We start from the raw sequence: 13,842 nt of genomic DNA on the forward strand, positions 1-13,842 counted from the left end.
TAAAACTAAAAATATATTTTTGCAAAAAACTGCCTTTGCGCATATCTTGTGATATTTGTTGCTACACAAGATTTTGACCTACAGGTGCCTCATGTTAATCTAAATGTCCTGCCTACACCTGTGACATCAATAGGTAGCTTGTTTTGGGACACTCCTGTGCTGCCTATGTACAGCACTTCCTGTTGGCAATATTGTAACTTTTCTTGTCAACCTTATACCCTTTCTCAGCCAGTGTAGTCAGTAGCTGAACAGAATCGTGCCTGCATTGCTCTTCTGTGGTGCTGCAGATAAGGATGTCATCCACATACTGAAAGACAATATTTTCTAATGCAATATTGCTTAAGTCCTTCTGCAGGACTCTGTTAAAAATAGACGGAGACTCACAGTATCCCTGTGGTAGCCTCGTGCTTTTCAGACGCATTTGTCTGAACGTGAATGATGTCAGATCTTGTGATTCACGGTGCAACGGGATTGAGAAAAGGGCATTTTTCAAGTCAATCACTGTGAAATATTTTGCCTCAACGGGTATATTACATAGAATTGTAGCCGGGTTAGGGACTAAAGGGAACTCGGCTTCAACAATATCGTTTATCGGTCGTAAATCCTGAATTAAACGCCAAGACCCTCCTTTTGATTTTTTGACAGGATACACTGACGTATTACATGGTGACTCTGACGTCACTAAGATGCCCTGGTCCATCATGGCAGAAATTCTCTTAGAAATCCCTTCATCTGCCTCTCTGGACATGGGATATTATCAGGCTCTTGGTAAAATTGCTCCTGGTTTCAGTTTAATTCTTACTTTTCACACCCCCTTCAAGAGGCCTACTTCATAGGGTCCTGTAGTCTGCACTGAGACAGGCACTTTAGTTATGTCATCATCAAAATATTCAGGACGTTTTAGTGCCAACAACATTCTCTGCGGTACTTCTCTTTTAATCATCCTTACCCAAAAGGTGAGACTTATTTCCACCATTGTTTCTTCCGTGACTGCTTGTTCTTCAAACAGATCATCATCGGTGACGTCAGTCACTCGATATCCTTCTTCGGTGGAGATAATCACGCACCATTGTCTGCCTTCATCATCGTAACCGTCAACCAATTCTACTTTCCCTCGCACTGCAGCTGCGTGTATCATCAAGGGAAATACTTGTCCCTCCTCCTCATGCATCGGTATTCTAGGTCTGAATATAAACTCATCAGGGGTTCTCATGGTTCTGTCTGTAAGGCCTAGCAATCCCGCCATAAGCACACGCATGCCATATTCGAAAATTACGAGCTCCAATGGTATGGCCCTCATGGCTATGTGTCCTGAGTATGGTCTAATCATTTTGCATACATTTGAATAGTGCATTCCTGGAGTGGAGCATACCATGCCATTCTCCGTGAACGAAATTGTCATGTTCAACTTTGTCATTAAGTCTCGTCCCAAAATGTTTACTGGGGTCTGACGCGAATATAATAAAGGTACATTCATTTCGCACTCTGCTATGGAGACTGGGAGTGCGTCTGTAAAGGGAACTCGACTGTGAGCTCCTGTAAAACTCTGAGTATCTATGGCCTCGCCGGACAAGGAAAACTTGCCTTCACGTATACACGAGCGTGTTGCACCCGTGTCCACTAGGAAGGAATAGTCTTTAACCCCTATAACGACATCCACCCTAGGTTCCCTATAAGGGTCTGGTGTCACTGACAGGATAGAGCACATCAGGGTTCCCAGCAAGCTGTCCTAGTTCATATATAAGTTTGGCCCACTGTGCACTTGTTGATTTTCCCCATTCCCAGTGTTATTTCCCCTTCCAGGGTTGTGGGTTTGCCCTGTGCTCATCGTGTGTGACACTTGCAACGGCACCTGTTGGGTTTGTCTTTGTGGAAAACTGCCCATGCTCTAAGGTTGCACTCCTTGTTGCGCTCCTGGCACTTGTTGTTGTGCCGGGTGATTCTGTGCAATGTTCTGTTGTAAAATTGCAGGTGGATTTGTCGTGCCTACTCCCATTCCTTGGCCGTTCTGCATCATGCCTTGACTTCTACATGTGCATGCCAAATGCCCTGTCATTCCACACAGCCAACATACTGGCGGTGGTCGGACTATTTGCCCAGTTGACATATCCGGGTACCATTTTGCATGTTTTGAAAGCCTCCTTGATTATTTTGGAAACCTCCCTGATTGCTCTTCCATCCTCTTCCCCTAAATCCTCTTCCCCACGGGTAAATCCCTGCGTTACCCTGGTTATTCTGTTGTGGACTAGCCACCTGCTGCATGCTCTGTTCAGCTGCGTTAGTTAGCATGGCTCGTTCAAGAGCATACTTTGATCATTTCTTTTGCACCAACTTCGCTTCCTCACCCTTTCGAGTTGCCTCCTTTTTGCGATTCTTTTCTTGCAACAGTCTACCATAATGTGCAATAGTGAATTGTATTTCAGCCCAGGGCTTAGCCTCAACTCCTACCAATTTCTTGAGTTGTTTCTGCACTGGTTCTGGCAACCCTTGGCACAATATATGGTAAAACACAGGTATTGATTTCGTCCAAGATTCATGCGTCTCGAGCACCCACGCGTCTTGGAAATTCTGAATATAAATTAACAGATCCTCAGGATCCTTCATTTTTCGAGTCATCATAGCTCCCATATCGGAAGTATCCGGATAAAGCACTCATATCACTTTCCATACTGCTGCTCTACAATTATTAAATGGCACTCCGTCATGCGCAGTGTTAATTGTGGTTACACCAGGGTACCCTGCCCGTGTCCACACATTGTCTGCTCTCTCACCAAGTATGGCGATCAGGAGACCTTTGATGTCTCTGATAGCTAGCGTGTTTCCTCCTGTCATTTTTTCTAACTCATGCATCCATTTTCCGGCTCCCAATGTCAGCAATGGAAGCTTGTTTTTCAAGTTTTCTCGATCCATGTGTGGCCATGGAATATATTGTGGACTTACTCCCCCCTTCTCTAGGAGCGGAAATTGGAATGCGCCGCCCACTTTCTCTTCTCTCATTGTTCTCCTGTCTATTGCAGGGGTAATATTCCTGCATCGCCGTCTACCTAGCAATGTCCTTAGCCTGTCTACATAGGGCGGTGAAGACACCCCCCTCTGTCCATGTGGTACTCCATCATGTCGGTCAGACTGGGTGGCTGACTCTGATGCCCTCGGTGCGTACTCGTTAGTGTCTAACCATCATATCCCTCTTTCCCTTGGGAGTTGTCTTTCGCTCCTTCTCCCTTCCTCGTTTTCCTTGCGCTCCTCCCTTTCGGAGTCGGACATTGTTTGTTCCCCAATTCACGCAATTTCTTGTATCTTCATTGTTTCTACTGATTTCTAATCCATCCAGGGACAGTTTCCTATTCCCACTACTTCGGGTGACATCCTCAGTGTCATACAGCTGAGTGCTTTCTAAGTGCTTGTCCTCCCTCTCTCCTTGGGGTATTTGTTCTAACCCCATTTCATCATATATTATATCGATTGTTTCCCTGATGCTTCTGGTGTCGAAGTCATCTTCAATATTTGCCCTAGATGTGCCTCGTACTGAATCGTACACAGGATAGAATTCTTCGATGTCTTCCCAGTCTACAACTGGATCGGGTTTTTTAACTTCCCACTCCAAATATTCGAGATCGCGTGCTCTCTATCTTCGCTTACGTTCGATATCATCACCAAATTCTTTGGGCTTTCTCGCCTCTTCTCTGACCCTATCCTCATTTCTCTTTTCATTTCTACGTTCATCTGCCCTTCGAATTTCCTCATCTGTTCGTCTCCTTATCCTTTTTTCAGATACCCTTTGCTCTTTTTATAACCGTTGCTGTTTCTGTCTGTCTTGATCATAGGCTGCCCTTGGGTTGCAATCGAGCTGTTTTTCTTGCTCTTTGCAATATAGCAGTTCTCGCCTTAGTCTGTCTTTCCTTCTTATCCTTTCGTCTCTTAACTCCTTCTCTTTCTCCTTTCTCTGTTCCTCATCTAATCTCTCCTTTGGTCTCACGTCATCACTGCCTTTCCCATCGAGTTTCAATAAGATTTGTCCTCCCATCCATTTGTCTTTTGCGAATGCTATCTCATCAGTTTTGTCTTCGCTCCCTTTCCATTTCTTCCCTTCTCTCTCCTTGTCGAGAGATGCACTTGTCTGTGCCTGATCCTTCCTTTCGTCATCGCACCTCCCCTTGTCCCTTGGGAGTGCGGAGGTGAGATTCTTGTCCTTATCCTTCCCTTGATTTTCATCACTACTATATGTAGGTGACTCATATGCGGGGTTGCTGTACCCCGTAGCTGCCTTAAGTTCCCTCAGCGGGTATAATCCCTCATCTTTACTTCCTTCAATTGTCGTTTCAGGCGGGTCAGGTGGCGCGGTAGGCGTCTCACCCCCTCAGTGCATACGTTAAGTATCCAACCTGTAGGCGGCTCTTCCTCTTTTGTCTGTTCGTACATTTTTCAAAGTTCTAGAACAGCGAGGCATTTTTCTAGCTTCTTGCCTGTGTATGTGGCGTGCAAATATGTCGTCATATGTTGTAAGACAGCTTTAGATAAAGACCCATTTTGTGGCCATGGCATAAATATCTTGTGGGCAGTACCTTCTAACCAACTCAGTGCTATACTTCTTTAGGTTGGTTGTGTGTTTTGGCAATTGCTTGCATAATTGTGCTAATGGAGTTATGTCTTCCATGCTTAAATCTGTTCCGTTTCTTCTTATATAACACTTGTTAATGCTTTCGTGTGGTTCAAACACCTTGTGACAATATGAGCGAGCACCAAACACTGCAAGCTCCAATACAAATTTGCCACTAAATATTTTTTTTTTATATATTACCAATTTGCTCAAAAGATATCAACTCATGTGCGATTCTGTCTCAGCTATGGAATCGCGCAAAATGTTTAATTAGTTCTCTTAACAAAAAATTTCACATATGATGTCACAACAAAACATGTAAGACAGACACTTAACAGACTAGACGGACACTAGCTGGACACAGATATCTGCCTCTAATCATTACCCCTTCATGGAGTGTAAATGAACCCCTTTAACGACGTCTTTAAACGTTGTGGTAGTCTAATTGTTCCCCATCATGTGGGACTCTGGGTACACGTTTCTTCTGGCCGCTATATTTAAAGCGCAGGAATAAGGCGAATCCTCTCACTTCTCAGGTGTCCACCCTGGTAACCTCTCTCTTCTCGGGTGTCTATCCCGGTAACCTCTATTTGTTCAATTATTCTCGGGTCATTATCCCCTTATATATGTACAGCATTCTCTACTTCTAACTATATTTTGTTTTTCTTTCTTCTTCCGCCTCCCTCCGTTACCTTTTCCCGTTACTTGTTCTAAAGCATGCACTGTTTGCCAAAGCACTCCATTTTTGCTTCACTCACCGTTCTCATGGTTCTTCTCTGGATCCTCGGGATCACCGCCTTTGTTACCGCCTTCTTCAGATTTTCACCCGATCGGCTGCCTGTTGGAATGAGAAGGCATGTGTTGGGAAAACGGGTCCCTTCAGGCCCTGACTGCAGTCTTCTTTTACACTACCATTGTCTACGGGGAGCTTCACGGTCTACTCAGCCGTTTGGCAAAGGACTTGTGATATTGCCGAAGACCTAGAGTTACTGTATGTCGACTGTCAATAGGTGTCTTATTTTAATCATTAATCGATGGTCACCAACCATCCTCTGCTACGAAGTGTACTGGAGAGACCCGCGACCGTCCCATAGAGTCAGAGTTTGCTCTGCAGTACTTTAAGATGAGATAGCTGCACCTTGAGGTGGGCGCGGGTGCAGGTTTTCTTACTCCAACACCAATCAATAAGGACAACTCAATGGTTTGGCAAAGGGGAGTCTGTTTAATAACAAGTACAAAAAATGGGGAAACATGGAAATCAACAGTGATGCGATAGCCCGTCTTTCTTCAACTCCCAATAACTTCATATAAACAGTAACTTTTATAACAAAAATGTGTCATCATTGACGTGTAACACTCAAAAGTTAACATGCAATTCTATTGTAAGAAAAAGGTAACTTAAATATAGGTGCTATACCTGTATATGGTAACGGAGTGTGGGGATTGGATAAACACTATTAGGTGGGCGTCTAAGCCCTTCCTTCACAAATGACTACAGTGGACGTCACTAAAAGTACGATGTCCCATTGGTTCTACTGTCTATAGGACCCTAGATTATTTGTTCCGTTAAGATTGGGTTGGCTTCAACCCCATGCATAAATCTCCACTTTAATTAGCAGCATGCAGAATGGTCAACCAGGTGCAGGATGCCCCAAGATTCACCCGGCCTCCCTTCCATCAATCAGTACTTTGGTGGCTATGTGTCAATTAGCTGGCTGTGGTTGGTCTCGAAACTGTAACTTCTTGTCAGAAAAAGTTATGATATCTCTTTCCGAGCAACAGCCAGGCGTAGGTGTGAAAAAGTGCCTCTTCTCACTCGGCTGGTCGCGTGCTAGCACACCGTGAATCTGCCTTCTATTTGTGCATTTAATTCTTATTCGGCTTGCCACCTGCCTGGGCCTCCTTATCTCGGCCTTCCTGAGATAGGCTGTTCTTGTTCTTAAGTTTCGATTCCGCGAAGCTACTGTTCACTCTTTCTCTTGGTCTGGCCTTGGCTCTTCCTGGCTCACGTTGCCTCTGCTGAGTTTCCATTTTGCCTCTGCTTAGTTTCGATTCCGCTATCCCTTCTCATTTTAGCTGGAATACGAATCCTGTCCTGTTTGACCTCTAGTAACCTGAGTTAATTCTGCTTTTGTGTAAAGTCGACTTGCACTTAAAATGTGCTTCGTTGAGGTAGCTATGTATGGGTGGCCCTTCCCACTCTATTCTTCTACTAAGCATAGCAAGCCGCACTGTTTTCTTAGCTTCTTGCGGTTACAAGCATATGTGCAGGCGTTAGCTCGTTGAATGTCTTCATCCTGCTTATGGCTTAGGTTTCTTTATATTTCAACATCGTCTCTCCTTCTAAGTTCATGATATCCTTATTCGTGGCGTTTCGTCTCCGTATGTCATCTTTGGGTCATCTTATCTTCTATCTGTAAGTCTGTCTGGGTCTTTGTGACATCACCATTCGTCTTCAATTAAGGCCTTTTGTGTTTCTTCCGGGACAGTGTTTAAGTAATCTTCATTTTGTTTAATTTGCTGGCAGGGTTTTCTCAATGGATACCTTACTGTCCATGGTTGTCTGGTTATTGGTACTTCAATAGGTATTGTTCTTCTGATAGGCACTGGGCAGAGCCTTACTGCGGCTCTCTGCTGGTTTATTTGCTCATCATCCGTCACATATTTTGGTGTGAACGTTCCTGGTACTTCAAAATGGGTGACTGGAGTGCAGGCCATATTTGGGACCTCCTCTACAGGCACATGAAGTTCCTCTAGCTGGTCACCTTGGGATCAAGAAAACCAAGCATAGGCTATCCATGCATTTTTACTGGCCAAAGATGGGGGTCCAATTAGAAGGCCATTGTAGGAGTTGTGCCACTTGCCAGATTTCTGGTAAAAGTAGTTCGACAATCCAGGCTCCATTGGTGCCACTCCCTGTGGTGGGGTGCCAATTGAAAGAGTAGCAATCGACATTGCTGGTCGCCTTAGACATCCTCTGGCAATAGGTTTATCTTGGTGCTGGTTGACCATGCCACCAGCTATCACAAAGCCATCCCATATAAAACTGTGACTGCCAAGTCAGATGCAAAAGCATTGCTAGGCATTTATACTAGGGTTGGTTTCCCTAGAAATGTTGTTTCAGACAGAGGAAGCAACTTTATGTCTAAGTATTGCAGGCCATGTGGAAAATGTTTGGGGAATTCACAAATGGAGGGAAGATTTCACCTAAGGTAAATCTTTCCTAACACTCCCTCCTCCCAGACCTAAGGACAGGGGGACTTAATCCACCCCTGGATGAGTCTCATGTTCAGGTCGACTAAGCATTCTGGACAACCCATCAGTGTTGCTATGTTGGACACCTGGCCTGTGCTCAATGGTGAAGTCAACCCCGTGTAGGCTTATGGACCACCTGAACAACCTTTGATTATCTCCCTTCATGTTACTTAGTCACTTTAAGGGCTTATGGTCAGTTTGCACAGTGAAGTGCATCCCATAGAAGTAGGGCCTCAGCTTCCTTAGGGCCCACATGACTGAGAAACATTCTTCCTCTACAGTGGACCACCTGAGTTGTCTATCCTTAAACTGGCGACTAGTAAATCCATTCGGGTGTTCCTTGCCTTTCTCATCTACCTGTGGTAGTACAGCACCTATCCCAGTGTCAGAGACATCTGTCTGTACAATAAAAGCACGTTTGTAGTCAGGGGCCCAGAGGACAGGGGCCTGGCACAGGGAGTCTTTTAAGCCATTGAAGGCTTTCTCACACTCCTCAGAGCAAGAAACCTTCTTGGGTTTCTTTGGAGCATGGAGAGCAGTCAGAGGGGCAGTTATGGTGCCATAGTCTGCCATGAAGTTTACATAGTACCCAGTGAGACCTAAGAAGGTTTTCACCTGAGTTTGTGTAGTGGGGTAGGCCAGTCTTGTACTGCTTGTACTTTACTGAGGCTATATTCTCCCTCCACCTACTTCATGTCCAAGGCAGACCACAGATCCTTGTCCAAACTGGAACTTGCTGGCCTTTATGGTCAAGTGGGCCTTCTGAAGAGCCTGTAATACTATTCCCACATATTTCATATTTCACATGTTCATCCCAGGTGAGACTGAATACTGCTATAACATCCAGGTATACTAAGCAGAATTCATTCTACCCATTCAGGACATTTTTCACAAGCCTTTGAAAAGTAGCAGGTGCATTCTTTAAACCAAAGGGCATTACCTTGAACTGGTAAAGACCAGGGCAGAGTTTGGAAATCCATCTCAACACTTACCCCTCACCGACCAGTTCCCTGGAGTAACGAAACACGTGGTGATATTTTTTAAAGGGATGCTGAAATCGAGATAGATACATGTAGAAAGTAAAAACTAATTCCCAGAATCCAATGAGTTACAGCAACATGAAGGTTCAACCGCTGAAATAGAGAAAGCTGAGCGTGAACTCTGAAGCAAGCAAACCCCTGCGAGGCGAATGCAGAGGGACAATTCCTTTTTTTGCCAGTGCCCAAATGTATCCACATTCAAGCTTTGGGGACACAACCAGGGATGACAAAAGATAGCCCTGTTACAAAGAGGAGGAGTGGACACACACACTGCTGCAGGCTACCCTGGGTGAGAGTACATCCGGCCCATCAGCCTGCAGTGTAAATGTAATATGAAGACTATCCTTTATATCTTTTTCCACCTCTGGCATGATAATTGTGCAACACCCTTGTCATGTTTATGGGGAGATTAGACTCCCTGGAATAGCGAACGACCCTAGTGAGCCCTGAGTTGCTGATTTATCATTAATAGGGAAACAGACATGCCTAAAGTGACATGCTAAAAGAAAGGTGGGCCTAGAATTCTCTCACATGAGATCACTGGAGTCTGGAAAAATAATCTACTGGACTATTTCTGTGCAGAAAATCTAGTCCCCTTGTCTGTTTTCCTAAATGGTGGAAACGCTGTTTTTGACAAAGCGTTTTGACAAGGTATGTAGTAAATGATCGTATCGTAAAATAACCCTGTCTCTTTTAAAATTCCAAAACAGTTCCTGCAAAACAGGGTACCTAAGTCAGGGTGCAAAACAGGTCACCCTAAGTCACAAGATCGACAGTTGCAACTGTCGTTGGAAGTCTGTTATAATTTTTGAGGGAGTGGGGGGGTGCCAACAATGCTTTCTGCCTGGGGTGCAATCTGGTTTAAGACCGGCCCTAGTATGCTGGACTGAGCAGCCCCAAAGAACGTTCATCCTCCTTGTTGGCCTCTCAACATAATGCAGACTTCTTTTCAGATTTCTTTACTGAAATAATTGAAAACATCTCACTATCTCTGTCCTGACTAGATCAACATGACCCCGGATCTGCCAAAATCATGATGGACTCTACCCTCTCTCTTTCCCCGGCCTTAATAGCCCAGAGTCACTGTTCTTTCAATGCAGGCATCTTACGCCAGGCCTTGAAGGACAGAGGCATTGCAGCACTGAGAACAAAAAATCAATGACGATCCAAACATTCCAGTTTATTGCGATCCAAACAAGGCCTTTAAGAATGCCCAACGTTACCCAACGAATGCGTCGCCTATAGAGAAGCACACAACCTCTTCCATGATCATCAATTGGGCTTTTGCCAGCCAAAGGGACAGAATCAGCCTTCCTCTTCATGAGAGATGAAATCCCGGGTTCTCTGGATTCAACTCACAAGTATGTTGATTCTTTTGGGTCTCTTGCTGTCAGTCCTAGTACCCATCACCTAACCCCCACTCCTGACCCTCTCTTCGTAATCAAAGAATCTTAGGGTTATGTTTGACAGTCTGTTATCCTTTGTATCTCAGATCCACAATCATCAAATGACTCCCATTTCCAACTCCATGCTATAAAGCACATCCTTCCACTTCTGAATATGTTTAGAGAATCCAGGTGACATTTGGCATGATTCTTTGTGGCCTAGTTGATTCTTGGCATAAAGCCCTGGGCCCATATTATTCCAGCATTTCCCTCCATGCACTGGCTGGCTGTCAACAAGCGTATCATCTACAAAGCTCTATTTATCCTTCACAGAGCCTGCTGGAACAATGGTCCAATCAGCCGCCAAACAAATATAAAACAATACTGTCCACCCAGAATCTTGAGATCGCCAGATTCAGGGTCTCTGCTGGGGGCACAAAAGGTCACCTGGCAGGTAGCCTTCAATATGATGGAAGCCTCCCTTTGAAATGATTTACCTGGGTGTATCAGAACTGTAAAAAATCATCCACAAGAAAGTGAAAACCTTCATCAAATTGTATGGACTTGAGTGCCCTTGACCCCTCGATGGAGTCCTAATCCACTGTGCGGCACTGCATTATTCATTAACTTGCCCTGTCTTATTCCGTCCTGCATGCACTTACCTCTCAAGATGTCACTGACAGCTTTTCCATCTCATGTCTGCACTCATTGCTTATGGTTACTTTCAAATCCAATCAAATTCTCTTTATTTGGAAATCAAATTTCCATAAGAGTGCACAATGACAAAAAGGCATTCAAACAAATAGACAGCAAAAAGAATGGCACATCACAAATCCCTAAAAAACCCATGCATGGGTGCAGAAATATTTCATCACAATAAGATGGTAAAATTCCCTGTAAACAAAGACTTATACCTTCTTATTTAATTTGACGGTATTCCAATACATGATTTGTTTTGTGCAGGCATTTCTAATTCTAGAAGCAACACCTTAAAAAAAGAGCCCATCCTATATGTGCTGAACCCACAGTGCAGGTCGACATAGTTGAATGTTCTCCTTTCTTACAACTACATTTAAGGTGCTCTGTCTGAATAACTGGTCGGCCGGGCAGAAAAATCAAAAGGCATAAGATCCTGATTGGGTGCATTGTAATGCACCCAATGAGGGTACACACTCCTTGCGCCTGCCAGACCATGCCAGTCAGTTGTTAGTTCTCTAATGGGTACACAATTTAGTCTGGCCCTTCTTAGAAGGCACCTGTCCTTCAGATGGTCACTCCACCTCAGATAACCATGAAGGGCCGTTGTAGATAAAATGATGTATTTCCAGTTGGAGGTTTTAACAACTTCCATTGTTTCTCGTTGAAGTTGCATATGAGGTTTTAAGTCATGTTTGAGCATGCAAAAAGATTGCTTCCCTATTTAAATTGAATAAGTAAAAATGTTTTGGGCATTGAATTTGAATAAGAGCTTGTTCATGTAGTTAAGGAATTGTGTAGTATCAAGGGTTGGCCAGCAAAAACCAAAGAATTAAGTGCGTTAAGGTCTCCATTTCATTGTTCCAAATAGTAGCCAATGAAGCACAGGTTCCAAGGCTAATTCATCTACGAGGAAATGAAGCACAGGTTCCAAGGCTAATTCATCTACGAGGAAATGAAGCACAGGATCCAAAGCTAATTCATCTACGAGGAAATGAAGCACAGGTTCCAAGGCTAATTCATCTATGAGGAAAACCATGTGTAATTCTGTGTGTGTGGCAACATTCGAAGCTGAAATTGGAACAGCGAAGATTCTCTTGAAATTATTTTCGATAATATTGGCAACTGTCGCCGATCAACAAAGTCTTAAGGGCAAACCATATCTAGGGATAGCCAGGGACATTGTCCTATACCTTTCTAAAGGGTTGTCTGGCGTGGGGCTCAAGTATCAAATGGTAGCAGCCCAGCATTACACACAGGCGCACACACAATTACACATTCATTCACTGAAACATGTTATGTTAAAGGTTCTTATGCCGCGCACTGTCCCCACTTGCGTGGTTTCTTGGCGCTAACATCCCATTCATCATACACTCATTCATTTCCATGCGCACCCAGCCCCCATACATCATACACTCATTCACACATACATTACATGTACACTCTTTGCACACGTGCAGACATTATGAGATAACATGCTACGCCCTTTAACAGTGCTGGTTTCAGAAAAGTCTTCCCTCGCGACTCTGCCTAACAAGAAGCAAGTGTGCACATCAGCCCCTTTCCTTCAGATGTGCAAGAACATATAACGTTGTTCACTCGCATCCGTGGGGAGGGGCTGATTTATGCATTTTATTTTTGTTAGGCAAAGAGGTGAGGGAAGCCTTTTTTGAAACAAGCAGCCTTAAATTGTTGCTGTGTTTGTGCAAAATACATTTATCTGCACCATCGGCGCAGCAAAACTTGCATTTCGGGGCGGGGGCTAACTGGTGATGGGAGGGCCCACTTTAGAAGAAGGGTGTGGTAAACGTGGAGGCTCTGCGCCCTCCGTTCTACCCAGAGGGTTGTGTGCATGGGGCCCAAGTAGGGCTGGCCTTAGCGGCGGCAGAGCCCCATGCTGATGTGGCGCCACCCCTTCCCTGTTTGCCCCTGGTCAATGGGGGTGCAGGTCTGGTGGCACCAAATTCTTGTTCTAACTCCCTGCCCCGCCGCCTGGCAGTGAGTTAATCACTGGAATAGGGGGCTCATGATAACGCATAGCACCCTTTTCCAATAAAAACCACTTTGCTCCCGCATCAGAGCAGGGAGATAATCATCTGAATGGGGTGCTGTTGCAAAGCATCAGGAGCCTATTGTTATTAAACGAGCCCCGCCGCCGCAGGCGCATTTAATAACAAAAGGGCGCCTGCCGCGCCTTCTCCCAAAACGCCAGCTCGGGGGCGTCCTTGGAAGACAGCCCCCGAGCTGTCGTAGCGGGGGGCTAATTGCGCCCTGGGGGGCATGGAGCCCCACGGGGTCGCCCGGCCCGCCCTGCCCTAAGGCTGGCCCTGGGCCCAAGTATCAAATTGTAGCAACTCAGCAGCACACATAGGAGCACACACAATTACACATCCACTCACTCATTTAAACAGCCCATTTACCATACACTCGCTCATTTACATGCACACCCAGCCCCTATATATCATACATTAATTCACACACACCCATTCACACATAAATTGCATACACACTCCTTGCAAACATACATACACAATGAGCTAATATGCACTGCTAGTTTCAGAAAAGGCTTTCCTCACGGTTCTGCCTAACAAAAAGCAAGTGCGCACATCAGCCCCTTCCCCTTAGATGTGAAAGAACATATGTTCGCACACATCCGTGGGGAAGGGACTGATGTGTCTATTTGATTTTTGTTAGGCGGAGAGGTGAGGGAAGCCTTTCTTGAAACTAGCAGCTTTAAAGTTTTGCTGCGTTTGTGCAAATACATTTTTCTGCACAAACACAGTAAAACTTTAAAGTCACTGTAATATTCTATCCCGGCACTGCGGCGGCCGGTGGATAGAATGTTCGAGGCCGCGGAGGTAGGCCTCCG

The sequence above is a fragment of the Ambystoma mexicanum genome, chromosome 6q (genome assembly GCF_040938575.1).
Source record: "Ambystoma mexicanum isolate Mex_15411 chromosome 6q, UKY_AmexF1_1, whole genome shotgun sequence".
NCBI lineage: Eukaryota > Metazoa > Chordata > Amphibia > Caudata > Ambystomatidae > Ambystoma > Ambystoma mexicanum.